Source organism: Triticum urartu, chromosome 6, assembly GCF_003073215.2.
Source record: "Triticum urartu cultivar G1812 chromosome 6, Tu2.1, whole genome shotgun sequence".
NCBI lineage: Eukaryota > Viridiplantae > Streptophyta > Magnoliopsida > Poales > Poaceae > Triticum > Triticum urartu.
Genome location: NC_053027.1, coordinates 561,256,328 through 561,275,066, shown reverse-complemented (window position 1 = coordinate 561,275,066; position 18,739 = coordinate 561,256,328). Strand labels below are relative to the sequence as shown.

Genomic DNA, 18,739 nt, shown 5'->3' with positions numbered 1-18,739 from the left:
CAAAAACTACCAATATTTATTTTAATTGTGAAGCAACAATGGTATGAAGAATATCTGCTATTGCCGGCGTGTTGTCTTTGTAGCAGCTCATTGAGAAGTTAGGCTTTAATAATGTGACTGATAAGCCAGTTGCACTTAAAATGATGAGAGATGTATGTGAATCTGTTCTTTAATCCTCCGAAAGGAAGCAAAGCTAGCACATAGTGGTGGTGATATCTTGACGAGTTATAGAGCGGCCTTGTGGAGGCAGCTTGGGAAGGTTAACAAGGGATTGCATTGGAATTATTTCTGATTAAGTATTAGCTCTGGATTACCACTGTTGTTGTTGTTAGTCCAGCTGTACTGGTGCCATAACTACACTATCTGGGTTGGCACTTCAGTTGAATTCTAGACTTATTCTTTTGGTCTGGTTCTCTCCTTATGATTGTCTTCTACTGTATGACTTGGTATATCATACTTCAAAATATGTTGGGCCTATTTTTTTGCAATACTCGCTGAGGAACATATGCAAGTGTGGGACTTGATAAAGCTTGGAGATTATCTTAGTGCAAGGGATGATGTCGATCCCTCTAGGATAGGGATTGCTGGTGAATCACTCGGAGGTATTATAGATCATGATTACATCATGATACTGAATTAATACACAGACTTCACTTTTAGAAAACTTGTCCTTTTTATTTGGAGCTGAATACAGGAATGCATGCATTGTTTGCTGATTTTTGTGGATACACGGTACAGTGTTGTTGTTCCAATAATTGGTGTTCAGGTACACACAACAGTAATTTTATCGATATGGGTGCATATAGTTTTGTGATTTGTCCCATATAAGTAAAGCAATGCTCTTTGTGGTGGCTACAGGGATTTCAATGGGCAATAGATAATGACATGTGGCAAGCTAGAGTTGATAGCATTAAGCCTTTATTTGAATGTTAGATGCCATGCATCCTCTAAGATTGGGCACACACCATTGAAAAATATAGATCACAGCTGATATATATTGTATCAGTTCAGAACATTTACATGTAAGTATCTATGTCATTTTGTCTTTCCTGTAGAAGCAAGAATTGATTCAGGGAAGAGTGAAATAGATGCAGAGGTTGTGAAAAGGTGACTATCTGATTTATTTGACATCTATTTCTGATTGTTCCATTGTAAATGTTTCACGATCTTGTATTGACATATTTTTATCAGGTTTGGGACAAAATAGCACCTGCTATGGCTTCACAATTTGATGCTCCCTACTTAGTTCCTCCGATTGCACCACGTCCACTCCTCCTAAATGGTAAAACCTATCATATTTCTTATTGAGCGCTTCTGCTTCGTCCAATAGTTATTGCATGACCCAACATATTCAAAAGTCTCTCACTTTTATGAGTTCAATGAGAACTTGTCAGGGCTGGGCTTCCAGTCTTCAATATATATTTTTGTCTTATGATTTTATGGTTGAGCCAGAACTGTTGTTAACCCTTCATTTAAAAATTAATGTTAATTGAGCATTTTTCTTGTTGCTGGAGCTTCATTCATCAATTACCATGCAGGTGCTGACGACCCTCGTTGCCCAGTCCTTGGTCTACAAGAACCTGCCTCAAAAGCTGCTGAGGCTTATGCAGAAGCTGGTTCTATGGATAAGTTCAAGGTAGCATTCAATCTGCTCCCTCCGATCCAAATTAATTGACGCTCCTCTAGTACAACTTTATCTTTGGACATGCAATATGTTTACTTTTCACCATGAGGTGTGGTTCTATGTTTGCTTAGACTTTTTTTGCATGAATCCAAAGCAATTGACAGTGGTTACCGCACCTATAATTGTTCTTTTCGTAACATAACTGTAACTATTTGTAATCAATAGTGGAAGATTTTAGTACATGTACTTGTGCCACAACTTAAATCAATAGTGGAAGATTTTAGTACATGTAGTTGTGCTTATGCTTTAGACATTTACACTTGCAAAATTGTTCTGATCCCGCAGTTAGATGCTTGCTGACATAGCATTACCCAGTTAGTCTGGTGACAGTTCTTTTTAACAATGGAGCTGGAATAATTGTATGGCGTATGTTATGTTGGACTCATTAACTAGAACTATTTTTTTTGATTTCTTGATTGCAGGATCCAAAGAACTAGCTCGACTGGGCACTAGATCACAGATAATTTAGACTTGGCACTTAAATAGGATGGCTAAATTACATTTGAGTTTCATTTGACGGATATTTGCTATGAGAATTATGAATTTTATGAATCTACATATTATACGTATGGTTTTGAATATTGTAATTGAATGCCTGTATTTTTTTAGGTTGCAATAGGCTATTGCCACAACCCACTTTTGGTTTCCACATGTTAGCACCATGAAGATTTAAATTGTCGCAATAGTTTCTCACTACAAACATTTCACCCGTTGTGATACCTATTTATCACCGCCAAAACTAGTATGTTGCAATTTCCTATTACGACGACTGGAATATTTGTTTCCATAACTTAATGCCACGAGTGTAGCGGTTCGTGGCAAAATGCCAAATGCCACGAAAATAAGGATTGTTGCCATAGTTTATTGCCCCAATTTAATATTTTCACGGAACAGTATGCACCATGAAACGAGCGTCGTTGGTATAGGTTGTTGCCACAAATGTTTATCGCCAAGAGCTATCAGTCGTCATCACAAATGTTTATCGCCACGAGCTATCAGTCGTCATGATTCGTTACATGTTGCATTAAATCTATCTCCACAAAGCAAATTGTGACATCTAGATGAGTGTTGCCACGAGAAAACATGTGGCGATTTCCCACATGGTTGTTGCAATAGCACACTCTATTGCCACAATTGCTTTTTTGTGGCAATAACCTATTACCATGCGTCCACTCGCAACGGCTGTCAACGAATGTTGTTTCGTGGCAATAGGTATTTATCGCCACAAATTGACATGTATTGCGACGAACAATTTTGTTGCAATAGACCCGAATCCTTGTAGTGTACAGACTATCCTGTTTAGGCAGATTGCTGTTATGTTTGAATTGTTTGCATATGTTTGGTTCTTTAATGATTCTATTTGAGATAGGACTATTAAATATGCAGAGGCATTTAGTATGCAATGTTGAATAATAATTTTAGTGATTTTCTACAGTAGAGTATGATAAGGTTTCGGCAATGGTTTATACTAACTTATCTCACGAGTCCTTGTTGAGTTTTGTGTGGATGAAGCTTTTGATATTTAGGGAGACCGTGATATGAGAGGAATTAAGGAGACACAAAAGCTCAAGTTTGGGGATTCCCAAGGCACCCCAAGATAATATTTCAGGAAGTCTTAAGCGTCTAAGCTTGGGGATGCCCCGGTTGGCATCCTACCTTTCTTCTTCAACAAACTATCGGTTAGTATCGGTTGATCCTAAGTTTTTGCTTCTTCACATGATGTATGCTATTCTTAGATGTCATTTTATTTAGTTTTTCTTGCTGTTTGAATAAAGTATCAAGGTCTGAAATTATTGAATGGGAGAGTCTTCACATAGTTGCACAATTATTCGACTACTCATTGATCTTCACTTATATCTTTCGGAGTAGTTTGTCATTTGCTCTAGTGCTTCACTTATATCTTTTAGAGCATGGTGGCAGTTTTATTTTGAAGAAATAGATGAACTCTCATGCTTCACTTAGATTATAGTCTTAAATAGCATGCTAATTTCTTAAAATCCTAATATGCTAGGTATTCAAGAATAATAAAATTCTCTTATGAGTGTGTTGAATACTAAGAGAAGTTTGATACTTGATGATTGTTTTGAGATATTAGAATGGTAATAGTAGAGTCATTCTAGTTGGGTAGTTGTGAATTTGAGAAATACTTGTGTTGAAGTTTGTGATTCCCGTAGCATGCACGTATGGTGAACCGTTATGTGATGAAGTCGGAGCATGATTTATTTATTGATTGTCTTCCTTATGAGTGGCGGTCGGGGACGAGCGATGGTCTTTTCCTACCAATCTATCCCCCTAGGAGCATGCGTGTAATACTTTTCTTTGATAACTTGTAGATTTTTGCAATAAGTATGTGAGTTTTTTATGACTAATGTTGAGTCCATGGAATATACGCACTCTCACCCTTCCACCATTGCTAGCCTCTCTAGTACCGCGCAACTTTCGCCGGTACCATACACCCACCATATACCTTCCTCAAAACAGCCACCATACCTACCTATTATGGCATTTCCATAGCCATTCCGAGATATATTGCCATGCAACTTTCCACCATTCCGTTCATCATGACACATTCATCATTGTCATATTGCTTAGCATGATCATGTAGTTGACATAGTATTTGTGGCAAAGCCACTGTTCATGATTCTTTCATACTTGTCACTCTTGATTCATTTCATATCTCGGTACACCGCCGGAGGCATTCATATAGTCATACTTTGTTCTAGCATCGAGTTGTATCATTGAGTTGTAAATAAATAGAAGTGTGATGATCATCATTCAATAGAGCATTGTCCCAACAAAAGGGAGGCCAAATAAAAAAAAGAAAGGCCAAATAAAAAAACAAAAGGGGCAATGCTACTATTCCTTTTTTCCACACTTGTGCTTCTGTAACGCCCCGGATATAACTTTCCCAATTTGTACTCCAACTCTTGCCGTTTCCGGCGTTAAGTTATATTTATTTCTCGGGTTCGGGTCTTTGTCTCCATGTGTTGTTTGCGTTGTCATGCATCTCATATCATGTCATCATGTGCATTGCATTTGCATACGTGTTCATCTCATGCATTCGAGCATTTTCCCCGTTGTCCGTTTTGCATTCCGGCGCTTCGTTCCCCTCCGGTGGTCATTTCTAGCTTTCTTTCGTGTGTGGGAATTAAACATCTCCGGATTGGACCGAGACTTGCCAAGCGGACTTGGTTTACTACCGGTAGACCGCCTGTCAAGTTTCGTATCATTTGGACTTCGTTTGATACTCCAACGGTTAACCGAGGGACCAAAAAGGCCTCGTGTGTGTTGCAGCCCAACACCCCTCCAATTTGTCCCAAAACCCACCAAACTCTGCTCCATCATCTAGATCATTCGATCACGATCGCGTGGCCGAAAACCGCACCTCATTTGGACTCTCCTAGCTCCCCCTATGCCTATATATACACCCCCTCCAAAAATTCGCGGTGCAATCCACCCCTAACCCTAGTCTCCCCTTCCTCCGCGCGCCGGACACGTCCGCCCGGCGCCGGACACGTCCGCCGCCGCCCCCTCGCCCTCTCCCGAGCCGCCACGTGGCAGCGCCACCTCCTCCCGCCGCCGGCCCGTCCCGGCCCGAAGCCGGCCCTCCGCCGCCTCCCGTGGGCCAGAGAGCGCCGCCCGCGCCCGCGTCATCCTCCCCGCGGCCAGTGGCCGAGCCCCATGACGCCGGCGCCGGAGCCCGCCGCTCGGCGACGCCGCCGCCCTCGCCGGCCACCGCGGCGCCCTCGCCGCCCCACCGACGCCACCTCCCCGGCCGGCCTCGCCTCCCCTCTTCTCCTCGCCGACGAACCACCTCGCCGGAGACCTCGGGCGCCTCGAGCTTCTACAGTGCGCGCCGGCGAGCCTCGGGAACCGTGCAGATCTGGATCTGGAAAATATCTCGGTTGACTTTCCCTCCGAACCCTAATTTTTTAGCAAACTTTGACCTGTGATATCTCCGCATCCGTAGCTCCGTTTTGGACATATAGTATATCAAAATGTTCGTCTCGATGAGTACATCATTTCATTCCATTGCATCATTTTCATTTGAGTTCATCTTGATGCCTGAAATGCTGTTAGAAGAGGGCTTCATGAGTTAATTGTCAGATCTGCTAGTTCATCTTAGGCTTTTGTCATTTTTGCCATGATTATTGTGTGCATGATATACCCATGAGTCCTTCATATGTTTTGTTAAGGGTTTTGTTATCTTTCCAGAGGTGCAACCCATGCATTTTTGTGATGTTTGTGGTGACTTGTGCAAGCTTACAAAGTGAGGAACCCGGTAAATCTGTTTTCAGGGACTTAGAGATTTCACTAAGTCTGGGATTGTTTAGTTCATGATGCCGTATGTTCATGCTGTTTCCTAGTGATCCGTGCCTCTTTTGAGGATGATCAGTAAAGGAGTTTTGTTAATCTTGTAGTGATCTATCCATCCATGTATTTGTTTGCAATTATGGAGCACCCTAGCTTGGGAAATCGAGCTCTACTTTTGCTTTGTTGTGAATCTGGGCAGTTTGTCAACTCGTTTGCAATTTTGCCGGTGATGTTGTAGTTGATCCGTGCATGCTATGCCATTGATCTTGCCATGTCTAGCTTGAATTTTGTGCCTTCTTAATGGATGTATGCTTGCCTTGCCATGACTTGCACCATAGTGAGTGCATGGAGCTCGTTTACATGCCTTCGTGAGTTATATTTCAGCATGTGTCAGTTTTCACCAAGTCTGAAAACTGATTGTGTTTTAGCTATGTTCGTGTGCTTGTTAGTATATTTTGTGATCCCTTTTGGCTCGAGGTCACTAAGGGTCTTTTGTTAAGCTTGTTGAGTAGCTCCATGCCAGGTTCTTCTTTGTCTTAATCAGGTCCTGTAGCATGTTGTTTTGCTGCTCCGAAGAGGGCTTCATGACCTGAAATTTCAGACAAGTGTTAATTTCACTAAGTCTGAAATCTGTTTACCATTTGCGTTTTTGCCATGCTTGTTTGAACCTCTTAATGGATGATTTGGCCGTAGCTCAGTGCTAGACTTTTGTTAAGCATCTTGAATGCTTCCCTTCCATGCATTTTGTTGTCATGTTTGAGTGCTGTAGCATGTTCATTTCATTGCAACTAGAGGCCTACTTGCTGTAAATCGCAGACCGGTGTCATTTTTGAATCGCTTGCCATTTCCAAACCGTAACTCCGATTCCGGCGATCTTTATATCGTTTTCAAGCGATTTCATCTCATCTTTCCAGTGGCACACTTGGTTTTCCAAGTTGAGGCTAGGTTCATGCATTTCCTGTCATATCTTGCATTTTGCATCCCGCATCGCATCCCGCATAGCATACCATCATTGCATCTTATTGTTTGAGCTTGCACGTGGTTGATTGTATCCTTGTTGCTTATTTGTCTTGTTTGGGTAGAGCCGGGAGACGATTTCGCTAACGAGAAGCCCATTGAGTTTGCTTTTGAGGATCCAGTCAACTCTGACAGCTTTGCAGGCAAGATGATCATACCCTCGAAATCACTATTATCTTTGCTATGCTAGTTTGCTCGCTCTTTGCTATGCCAATGCTACGATGCCTACCTTTTGCTTGTCAGCCTCCCAATTGCCATGTCAAACCTCTAACCCACCATGTCCTAGCAAACCGTTGATTGGCTATGTTACCGCTTTGCTCAGCCCCTCTTATAGCGTTGCTAGTTGCAGGTGAAGATTGGAGGCCGTTCCTTGTTGGAACATTTATTTACTTGTTGGGATATCATTATATTGCTATGTTATCTTAATGCATCTATATACTTGGTAAAGGGTGGAAGGCTCGGCCTCTCGCCTAGTGTTTTGTTCCACTCTTGCCGCCCTAGTTTCCGTCATATCGGTGTTATGTTCCCGGATTTTGCGTTCCTCACGCGGTTGGGTTATAATGGGAACCCCTTGATAGTTCGCCTTGATTAAAGCTTTTCCAGCAATGCCCAACCTTGGTTTTACCATTTGCCACCTAGCCTCTTTTTCCCTTGGGTTTCCGGAGCCCGAGGGTCATCTTATTTTAGCCCCCCACGGGCCAGTGCTCCTCTGAGTGTTGGTCCGAACTAGAGTCCTGTGCAGCGCCCCCTCGGGGAAACTCGAGGTTTGGTTTTAGTTGTATGGAGAGCTCATCTGAGTGTGCCCTGAGAACGAGATATGTGCAGCTCCTATCGGGATTTGTCGGCACATTCGGGTGGTGTTGCTGGTCTTGTTTTAACCTGTCGAAATGTCTTGTTGTACTGGGATACCGAGTCTGATCGGAATGTCTCGGGTGGAGGTTTATTCCTTCGTTGACAGTGAGAGCTTGTCATGGGCTAAGTTGGGACTCCCCTGCAGGGATTGAACTTTCGAAAGCCGTGCCCGCGGTTATGGGCAGATGGGAATTTGTTAATGTCCGGTTGTAGATAACTTAAACCTTAACTTAATTAAAATGAATCAACCGCGTGTGTTACCGTGATGGCCCCTTCTCGGCGGAGTCCAAGAAGTGGACACGGTGTTGGAGTAATGCTTGCGCAGGTTGTTCCTCTAGCTTCTCGCTCGCGCTTTGCCTCCTCTTCTCGCTCTCTTTTGCGCATAAGTTAGCCACCATATATGCTAGTCGCTTGCTGCAGCTCCACATATATTTGCCTTACCCTTCCTATAAGCTTAAATAGTCTTGATCGCGAGGGTGCGAGATTGCTGAGTCCCTGTGGCTCACAGATTCCTATTACACCAGATGCAGGTCCAGGTGATTCCGCTCCAGGTGACGCTACGAGCTCAAGTGGGAGTTCGACGAGGACTCTCAGCGTTACTATGTGTCTTTTCCTGATGATCAGTAGTGGTGCCCAGTTGGGGGTGATCGGGACCGTGTCGCATGTTGGGTTTTCTTCTATTTTGGCGCCGTAGTCGGGCCATGAGTGTTTGAATGATGTATGTTATTTATGTACTTTGATTGACGTGGCGAGTGTAAGCCAACTATGTATCTTCACCTTTTATTCTATATATATTACATGGGATGTTGTGATGATTGCCTAACTTGCGACATTGCTTTCAATGCGGTTATGTCTCTAAGTCGTGCCTCGACACGTGGGAGCTATAGCCGCATCGAGGGCGTTACAGCTTCAAAGTAGCACCATGATCTTCATGATACAGAGTCTCCTATGTTGTCACTTTCATATACTAGTGGGAATCTTTCATTATAGAACTTGGCTTGTATATTCCAATGATGGGCTTCCTCAAAATGCCCTAGGTCTTCGTGAGCAAGCGAGTTGGATGCACACCCACTAGTTTCTTTTGTTGAGCTTTCATACACTTATAGCTCTAGTGCATCCGTTGCATGGCAATCCCTACTCACTCACATTGATATCTATTGATGGGCATCTCCATAGCCCGTTGATACGCCTAGTTGATGTGAGACTATCTTCTCCTTTTTGTCTTCTCCACAACCACCATTCTATTCCACCTATAGTGCTATGTCCATGGCTCACGCTCATGTATTGCGTGAAGATTGAAAAAGTTTGAGAACATCAAAAGTATGAAACAATTGCTTGGCTTGTCATCGGGATTGTGCATGATTTAAATAATTTGTGTGGTGAAGATGGAGCATAGCCAGACTATATGATTTTGTAGGGATAGCTTTCTTTGGCCATGTTATTTTGAGAAGACATAATTGCTTAGTTAGTATGCTTGAAGTATTATCATTTTTATGTCAATATGAACTTTTGCCTTGAATCTTATAGATCTGAATATTCATATCACAAGTAAGAAGAATTACATTGAAATTATGCCAACTAGCATTCCACATCAAAAATTATATTTTTTATCATTTACCTACTCGAGGACGAGCAGGAATTAAGCTTGGGGATGCTTGATACGTCTCCAACGTATCGATAATTTTTGATTGCTCCATGCTATATTATCTACTGTTTTGGGTATATTGGGCTTTATTATCCACTTTTATATTACTTTCAGTACTAACCTATTAACCGGAGCCCAGCCCAGATTTGCTGTTTTATGCCTATTTCAGTGTTTTGAAGAAAAGGAATATCAGACGGAGTCGAAACGGAACGAAATCAACTAGAGAAGTTATTTTTGGAACGAAAGCCACCCGATGGACTTGGACCCCACGTAAAGGAAGCAAGGAGGAGCTCATGAGGGTAGGGGGCACGCCCACCCCCCCCCCTGAGGCGCGCCCTCTACCTCGTGGGGCCCTCATGGCTCCCCTGACGTGCTTCTTCTGCCTATATAACTCCATATACCCTAAAACTTCGAGAGAACAAGATAGATCAGGAGTTCCGCCGCCAGAAGCCTCCGTAGCCACCGAAAACCAATCTAGACCCATTCCGGCACCCTGCCGGAGGGGGCAATCCCTCTCCGGTGGCCATCTTCATCATCCCGGTGCTCTCCATGACGAGGAGGGAGTAGTTCTCCCTCGGTGCTGAGGGTATGTACCAGTAGCTATGTGTTTGATCTCTCTCTCTCTCTCTCGTGTTCTTGATTTGGCACGATCTTGATGTATCGCGAGCTTTGCTATTATAGTTGGATCCTATGTTTCTCCTCCCCCTCTTCTCTCTTGTAATGAATTGAGTTTTCCCCTTGAAGTAATCTTATCGGATTGAGTCTTTAAATATTTGAGAACACTTGATGTATGTCTTGCCATGGATATCTGTGGTGACAATGGGATACCACATGCCACTTGATGTATGTTTTGGTGACCAACTTGCAGGTTTCGTGACATTGGGAACCTATGCATAGGGGTTGGTACACGTTTTCGTCGTGATTCTCTGGTAGAAACTTTGGGGCACTCTTTGAGGTCCTTTGTGTTGGTTGAATAGATGAATCTGAGATTGTGTGATGCATATCGTATACATACCCACGGATACTTGAGGTGACATTGGAGTATCTAGGTGACATTAGGGTTTTGGTTGATTTGTGTCTTAAGGTGTTATTCTAGTATGAACTCTAGGGTTGTTTGTGACACTTATAGGAATAACCCAACGGATTGATTGGAAAGAATAACTTTGAGGTGGTTTCGTACCCTACCATAATCTCTTTGTTTGTTCTCCGCTATTAGTGACTTTGGAGTGACTCTTTGTTGCATGTTCAGGGATAGTTATGTGATCCAATTATGTTAGTATTGTTGAGGGAACTTGCACTAGCGAAAGTATGAACCCTAGGCCTTGTTTACTATCATTGCAATACCGTTTACGCTCACTTTTACCATTAGTTACCTTGCTGTTTTTATATTTTCAGATTACAAATACCTTTATCAACCATCCATATACCACTTGTATCACCATCTCTTCGCCGAACTAGTGCACCTATACAATTTACCATTGTATTGGGTGTGTTGGGGACACAAGAGACTCTTTGTTATTTGGTTGCAGGGTTGCTTGAGAGAGACCATCTTCATCCTACGCCTCCTACGGATTGATAAGCCTTAGGTCATCCACTTGAGGGAAATTTGCTACTGTCCTACAAACCTCTGCACTTGGAGGCCCAACAACATCTACAAGAAGAAGGTTGTGTAGTAGACATCAAAGTTCCATCCCCAGCTATGCTGGACTTCATAGATAGCAACCAAAATTCTCATGTGAATGGGCCTCCACTTGAGCTGGCAGATCCACTGCCTGCTACTGCAAACTCTCCTGCTGTCAATAAGAGGAAGAAAAACAACGCCCCATTGGATGTTAAGGATCTCCGACGCAGCCGTCGTCTTGCTGGACTAAGCGTGGGATTTAAGAATGAATCTGCTGCAATCAAGGCCAAGAACATTAACAAATGCCAGAAGATCCTGAATGCAGAATTTGAATATGAGATTGTTGACCCCACTGCCAAAGCACCGCCTGAGCTGCCACTCGACACCATCCAAGCTATCGCCACCAAGCAGTGTCAGATACCTCCTGAGGAGGTCTCTAGAGAGAAACTGAAGGCCTCGGTGGACTATGAATAATTCTAGTTCTTATCTCAGTTGGTCTTGCTGTAAAAAGACCCTATCTGGCCTTAGGCCTTTATTTTATTTCCCTTGGTCCTGGAATGCTACTTTTGCTTTATTTATGAACCTGGTTCGTAAGGAGTCAAACTCCAATATTTGCTTATGTGGGTGGAACATCAAGGCTTATTTATGTTACATGTTTAGTTGTCTGAATGGTCAGTTCTGTTATGGGCAAACTTGTTGTCAGTTTTATGGATGGAACATCATGTTTTTAGTATTTCACATTTTGAGTTGGCTGAATGGTCAGTTATATTATGAGCAGTCAATCATTGGCAGATGCACTTTTCGAAAATACTGGTTACATTTTTGCTTGCTTAAAAGCATAAGTTGCTATAATCTTGAGGATATGATTAACTCATGTCCCTATGGCATATTTCCATCAATACATTTTAATGACTAGGAACTGGAATATCTTAAACTGGAATGTTAGAGGAATAAACTCACAAACCAGATGGGATGATTTGAGAGCTAGAATTGAGGAAAGTAATTGTGGTGTTATTTGCATTCAAGAAACAAAAAGAGATTCATTTGACCAGGCTTATCTCAGAAATTTTTCACCTAGAAGATTCAACCAGTTTGCATATAATCCTTCAGTTGGTTTGTCAGGTGGACTTATTACTATATGGAATGGCAGTCTATTTAGTGGCTCTATCATCAGTCAATCCTCCTACCAACTCACTTTCAAGTTTTCATGTAATTAATCTGGTCATATCTTTTATATCAGTAACATATATGGGCCCTGTCAGAATGAAGATAGAGTGGATTTTTTGATTGGTTGAACAATATTGATGCATCACAGATGGGCCACTGGATGTTGGTTGGTGATTTTAACTTAATAAGGAGCCCTCATGATAGAAATAGACCTGGAGGGGATACAAACAATATGCTTATGTTTAACAGCCTTCTCCAACAATTGGACCTTGTGGAGATCCCTCTCAAAGGTAGAAATTTCACATGGAGTAATATGTAAGACATCCCATTATTGGAAAAACTGGATTGGATATTTACCTCTGCTAACGGGATCGTATCTTTCCCAAACACACTGGCTCATCCACTTACCAGAGTAACATCTGATCATGTCCCTATACACATTCAGATTGGCAGTGACATTCCTAAATCCTCCATCTTCAGGTTTGAAAACTACTGGTTTGAATTTGATGGTTTTTTATGAAACTGTTATACAATGCTAGAATAAGAACCAATAGATGGCAAACTCTGCTCAAGATGTTGCTGCCAGATTCAAGTGTCTTAGAGTGGGACTCAAGAAATGGAGTAAGAACTTGTCCAAGCTCAACACTAACATTTCTGCATGTAATTATGTATTGTTTATGCTGGATGGCATTGAAGATCAAATAATCCTCAGCACTATGGAAGCCAATTTTAGAACTATTTTGAAGAGACACGTAACCAAATTATTGGAAGTGAAAAGAATTTATTGGAAATCAAGATTTAAAATGAGGTGTGTGAAACTAGATGATGAAAATACTGATTTCTTTCATGCCATGGCTACCCAGAGTTACAGAAAAAACTTCATTACTTCTATCAATGATGAAGATGGAAATCATGTCCAAAACCATGATCATAAGGCTGCAATCATTTGGAAATCTTTCAAAGACAGATTGGGCACGTCAATTGACCCGGCTATGTTATTTAACCTTGAGGAACTTATTCAGCCCTCTGACCTATCTCAACTTGAAGCCCCATTCACTATGGATGAGATTGATCAGGTGATTAAAGATATTCCAGCTGAAAGAGCCCCAGGACCAGATGGCTTCAATGGTTCTTTCCTGAAAAATGCTGGGATAATATTAAACAGGACATTTACACTATGATTTGGGATTTTTTTGAAGGGAACAGTGACATTCAGAGTATCAACACTGCTTTCATTACTCTTATTCCAAAGATTGCAAATCCTCTCAATATGAATGATTTTAGGCCTATTTCCCTGGCCAGTCTTCCCCTAAAAATTATTACTAAGCTTAAGGCTAACAGAGCTCAGAAAATTATTACTTCAGTTATCCATCAGAATCAATATGGATTTATCAAAGGTAGAAACATACAGGATTGTTTGGGATATGCCTTTGAATATCTCCACTTATGCCATCAGTCAAAAGAGCCTATCATCATACTCAAATTAGATTTTGAAAAGGCATTTGATAAGGTGGAATACAAAACATTATTGCTATGCTCAGAGCCAAAGGTTTTGGACCTAGATGGATCAAATGGGTAAACAACATTCTCCAAACTGCATCTACTTCTGTCCTACTCAATGGAGTGGCTAGGAAAAAATCATCTGTAAGAGAGGGGTCAGACAAGGGGATCCTAATTCCCCATTAGTATATGTTATTACTGCAGATCTTCTTCAAACAGTTATTAATGCTGCCTGGTCAAATGGAGAACTATCTCTACCTATAAATCATGCATATGGTCAAGATTATCCAATCATACAATATGCTGATGACACTTTGTTGATTATGCCTGCTAATGAAGATCAGCTTAACCACCTCAAATACCTTCTAAACCTTTTCAGTCTGTCCACGGGTCTTTTTGTTAACTTCAGCAAATCCTCCATGATTCCCATCAATGTTAATCATCAAGAGGTCACCAAGCTTGCCACATTATTTGGATGCAAGGTCGAAAGCCTTCCATTCACTTATCTAGGATTACCCATGGGCACCATAAAACCTTCAATACAGGATCTCATTCCTGTCATATCTAGAATTGATAAAAGATTATCTGGGGTTGCTAGATTCATGAACTACTCTGGCAGACTTACTTATATAAATTCGGTTGTTGCCTCAATGCCAATATTTGCTATGTGCTCCCTCAAAGTTCATATCACCATCCTAGATCATGTTGATAAATCAAGCAGAAATTTCCTATGGTATGGAAATGATATTAATAAAGGAGGCAAATGTTTGGCAAGCTGGCAGATGATATGCAAGCCAAAAAATCAAGGGGGACTCGGAGTTCTAAATTTGAGAGAACAAAACAAAGCCGTTCTTATCAAGCACCTTTACAAATTTTACAACAAGGTTGATGTGCCTTGGGTTAAATTAATTTGGGAAGCCCATTATCATAATAATGAAGCCCCTCATTCTAACAGGAACAAAGGCTCTTTTTGGTGGAGAGATTGCATGAAAATGTATGATTACTTCAGAGATATGACAATTTGTGATATTAAATCTGGTGAAACCAATATGCTTTGGGAGGACAAATGGAAAGGTGACATTATGAAGCTAAAGTTTCCTGAACTGCACTCTTTCACTTATAAGGAAAATATAACTATCAGGGTTGCCAAGGATTTGGATAATTTATATAGTTTATTTCAACTACCCCTATCTATTCAAGCACATCAACAATTACATCAACTTTCTGATGAATTAAATACCATCAGGCACAACTATGATCATGATAATTGGACTTTCAACTGGAGCAGTAACAAAAACATGACCAAGAAGATTTATCAATTTATTATGAAGGGTGAAGATGCTGGTGAAACTTTCAAGTGGATATGGAAATCATGTTGCCTACCAAAGCATAAATTTTTCTGCTGGCTAATGCTTAATGACAGAATAAACACATGTGATCTCTTAACTCGAAAGAGCATGCAACTTGATTCCACTACATGTGTGTTATGTAATGCAGAAGATATGGAAGACAGAACTCACGTACTTTTCACTTGCCCATTCAGTCAAGGTTTTTGGTGGAATATTGTTTTTGAATGGAATTCTGACTTGGATATTCACAATATGATCATGGATGCCAATCACAGATACAAAATCAAACATTTCATGGAAATTATGATAGTGGGGTGCTGGAGCATTTGGAATCAAAGAAATAGGATGATATTTGATGGGATACCTTGCTCAATCAATGAATGCAAGTATGATTTTATCAGATCTTTCAAGATTACCATGATGAGAGCTAAACCATCTCTGAAAGATGGCATGTCATCCTGGATTGACAACATTTAATTTCAATAACTTAGATTATCTTTTCTTCTCATTTCCCATTATTTGTAATTCTTCTATCTCTGGTTGTTTCCCCAACAACCATTGTAAGACTATTTATTTTGCTACTCCTTTATTAATGAAAAATGCCACACAGTAGGGTTTTTGCCCTACTTTCTTTGGTAAAAAAAATGAGAACCTATTACCTGTTTTATTATCAAACCCTTGGGAGTTACTTCTACGTTATGCTTATATTGCTATGCGATGCTCGTAGACGTGGATTGGGTTTGAGTGTATCCATGACATATGTGAGATGTTAATTAATGGTTCAACTTAAGGTGGCAACTTCAATTCACATCTAGGTGGATTGCTTGTGGGCACCTGGATAATCCCGTGTTGTCCTAGGATATCCCGGAGTACCCGTGTGATCATCCTACGGTCCGCCACCCAGGCTCAAAGGGATCATAAGATTATTCATCCTATGGGCTCTAGCATAGTTGAGTATGTTGTGTGACCTCTTTCAGTGGTGGGCTAGCATATGTAGGGGAAAGTAGGTGTAATGGTCCATCCAGAGTAAAGAGTAATGCTTCTGAAAGACTGTGTCTTAGTCATCCGTTTCTCAAACACCCTGTAGTGCGAGAAATCCAATGGAGGAGATCGAGTCTTGTGGGGAAAGTACGCAAACCTCTGCAGAGTGTATAAACTAATCATGGTTAGCCGTGTCCCCGGTTATGGACATCTTGAGTATCTGGTACTTGAATTATTGATTTGATCTCATCACTATAAGACTAATTTGTTCGGTTGATAACTACTTTAATTGGGATTGTGTTGGAGGAACCTTCTCAATGTTGTTTCAACTACCATGATAGTTAAATAAAATATATTCCTTTGTTGTAGGAAAAAATTGGCTTTTTGCAAAAAATATTAACCATAGAGCCTCCACCAGCCATATATGCATATAGTGATAGCATTTGTCTATTCATTACTCTACTATGTTACATTGCCAGCATATTCCATGTGCTGACCCGTTTTCGGGTTGCAACGTATCATGTTGCAGAGTTTTCAGACGACAAGTAAGATGTTGTAGGTCGTTTTTCATGCACTCAGCTATGCCGTTGGAGTTGATGGACTCACTTTCTCTTCCAAGCCTTCCGTTGTTATCTTATTCAGATGGCCTTAAGCCATATTTATTGTAATAAGTTCTCTTTGGAGACTATCGATGTAATAAGTGTGTGATTGCTACTCTGTTATAAATCCTTCGAGTACTATGTGTGTCAGCATTATCGATCCAGGGATGACACTGAAGCACAGAGACTTGACTGTCTGAGGTCGGGTCGCTACAAGATGGTATCAGAGCACACGCTGAATGTAGGACACGACCACTAAGATGAGCCATAGGTCACTCTTCTCTACTCATTTCTGACTCCTCTCCATTTTCTACTCTTTAGGATGGCGGACTCAAGGAACATGTTTGCACAACCGGATGAAGACACGCCTTTTGGACGACACTTGAAGGAAGTCACTAGGTACCTAAACATCTGAATACCAAGCTTCACCGGGACCTACACCGCCACCTTGCTAGAAGAGGAGCGCTGGATGATTCGAGTTCAAATTCCAGGAAGGACAATTGCACCAGTCACTAAATCCACAGAGTTTTCCTTTGATGCACCAACCTGGAGTCTAGGAAAGAGTATGGCAGCCCACATTGCTATAGGACGTATTGGAGAAGTCTACAAACAGGAGCTGAAGGACACTATCTACCAGATATGTGGGCGCCGAGATGAGCAATGGGAGATGATCAGTACCAGGAAAGACAGGTCTATTGCAGCATTCATCCAGGAGTTAAACCATCACATACATCACCAGGAGAACCAAATGTGCACAAGCATGATAAATTTGAAGAAGGCAATGACCAGGATCACAGAGCTAGAAGAGGAGCTTACACACGATGGATATGAGGAGGAAATTACGATACTAGTGGAGATGACTGACAACCTGACAAGGAAGCTAGGAGTTTTCATGGGAGACCCCGCGCCAGGAGGAGAAGACGACGAACCTAAGGAGATTCATTCTGAAGACTACATCATCATCGACGACACCGACTCCGACCCCGATGGTAGTGATGATGATTATGAAGACGAAGCTGGAGTAGATATCATGGAGTCTTCCACCGATCAAAATTTCTAGTAGACCACCATATGAACAAGTAGTATTTTCCCCCATGTATATAGTATAGGCTGAGCACTGTAACAATAGTTATTGATTGTATGCCCTTGCTTGATTGATTGAGTGATATGATATGATTGTGATTGTCTCATGTGCATATGGGTAGTGCTTTCTCAATAGACCTAATTCTATTCTAATCTCTTCCCTCTAAACCCATCAGATGCCTCCGAGATGTGATACCGGATTTGTCTTCCCACCGGAGCTCACTCAGTTGATCCAGCAGCAGAATGCCTTGATGCAGTTGTTAGTTCAGAACCAAGGCAACAAAAACAATAACAACCCACCGCCACCACCTCCAGTTGACAACTTAGCCCATTTTCTGAGGTTGCAGCCGCCGGTGTTTTCCAGTAGCACCGAGCCAATAGTTGCTGATGATTGGCTGCGCAGGATTGGAAGAGAGTTGACCACCGCAGGTTGCATAGATGCTGAGAAGGTGCGTTTTGCCGCACACCAATTGGATGGACCAGCAGCCTCATGGTGGGAGAATTAAACAGCCACTTTTCCTATAGCCAATGTCACTTGGGAGCAGTTTCAGCAAGCATTCCGCACCGCCCATGTCTCAACTGGAGCTATGTGCATGAAGAAGCGTGAGTTTCACAACTTAAGCCAGGGGAACTGTACTGTGGGGCAGTACGTGGATGAGTTTAGTAAGTTATCTCGCTATGCCCCAGATGATGTGGCCACAGATGCCGCGAAGCAGGAGAAGTTTATGGAAGGGCTGAATGATGAGATGAGTATGCAGTTAATGGTGGCAATATTTAACAAGTACCAGGAGTTGGTAGATAAAGCTCTCATGATCGAAGGGAAGCAGCAGCAGATAGAGAGCCGCAAGAGGAAGTATGGACAAGGGAAGTATAATTCAGGAGCTCAGCAGAAGCCTTGTTTTACCCCGAACTCAGGAGGACTTACAC

At 41.8% G+C, this 18,739-nt stretch overlaps 1 long non-coding RNA gene across 1 annotated transcript; it reads left to right on the top strand.

The window, feature by feature from the left end:
• Window positions 1-694: 694 nt before the first annotated feature.
• Window positions 695-1,109, top strand: LOC125513013. The gene is made up of 3 exons (XR_007285637.1): window positions 695-766; window positions 859-928; window positions 1,056-1,109. It is a non-coding gene; the product is annotated as an uncharacterized LOC125513013 (long non-coding RNA).
• Window positions 1,110-18,739: the final 17,630 nt, after the last annotated feature.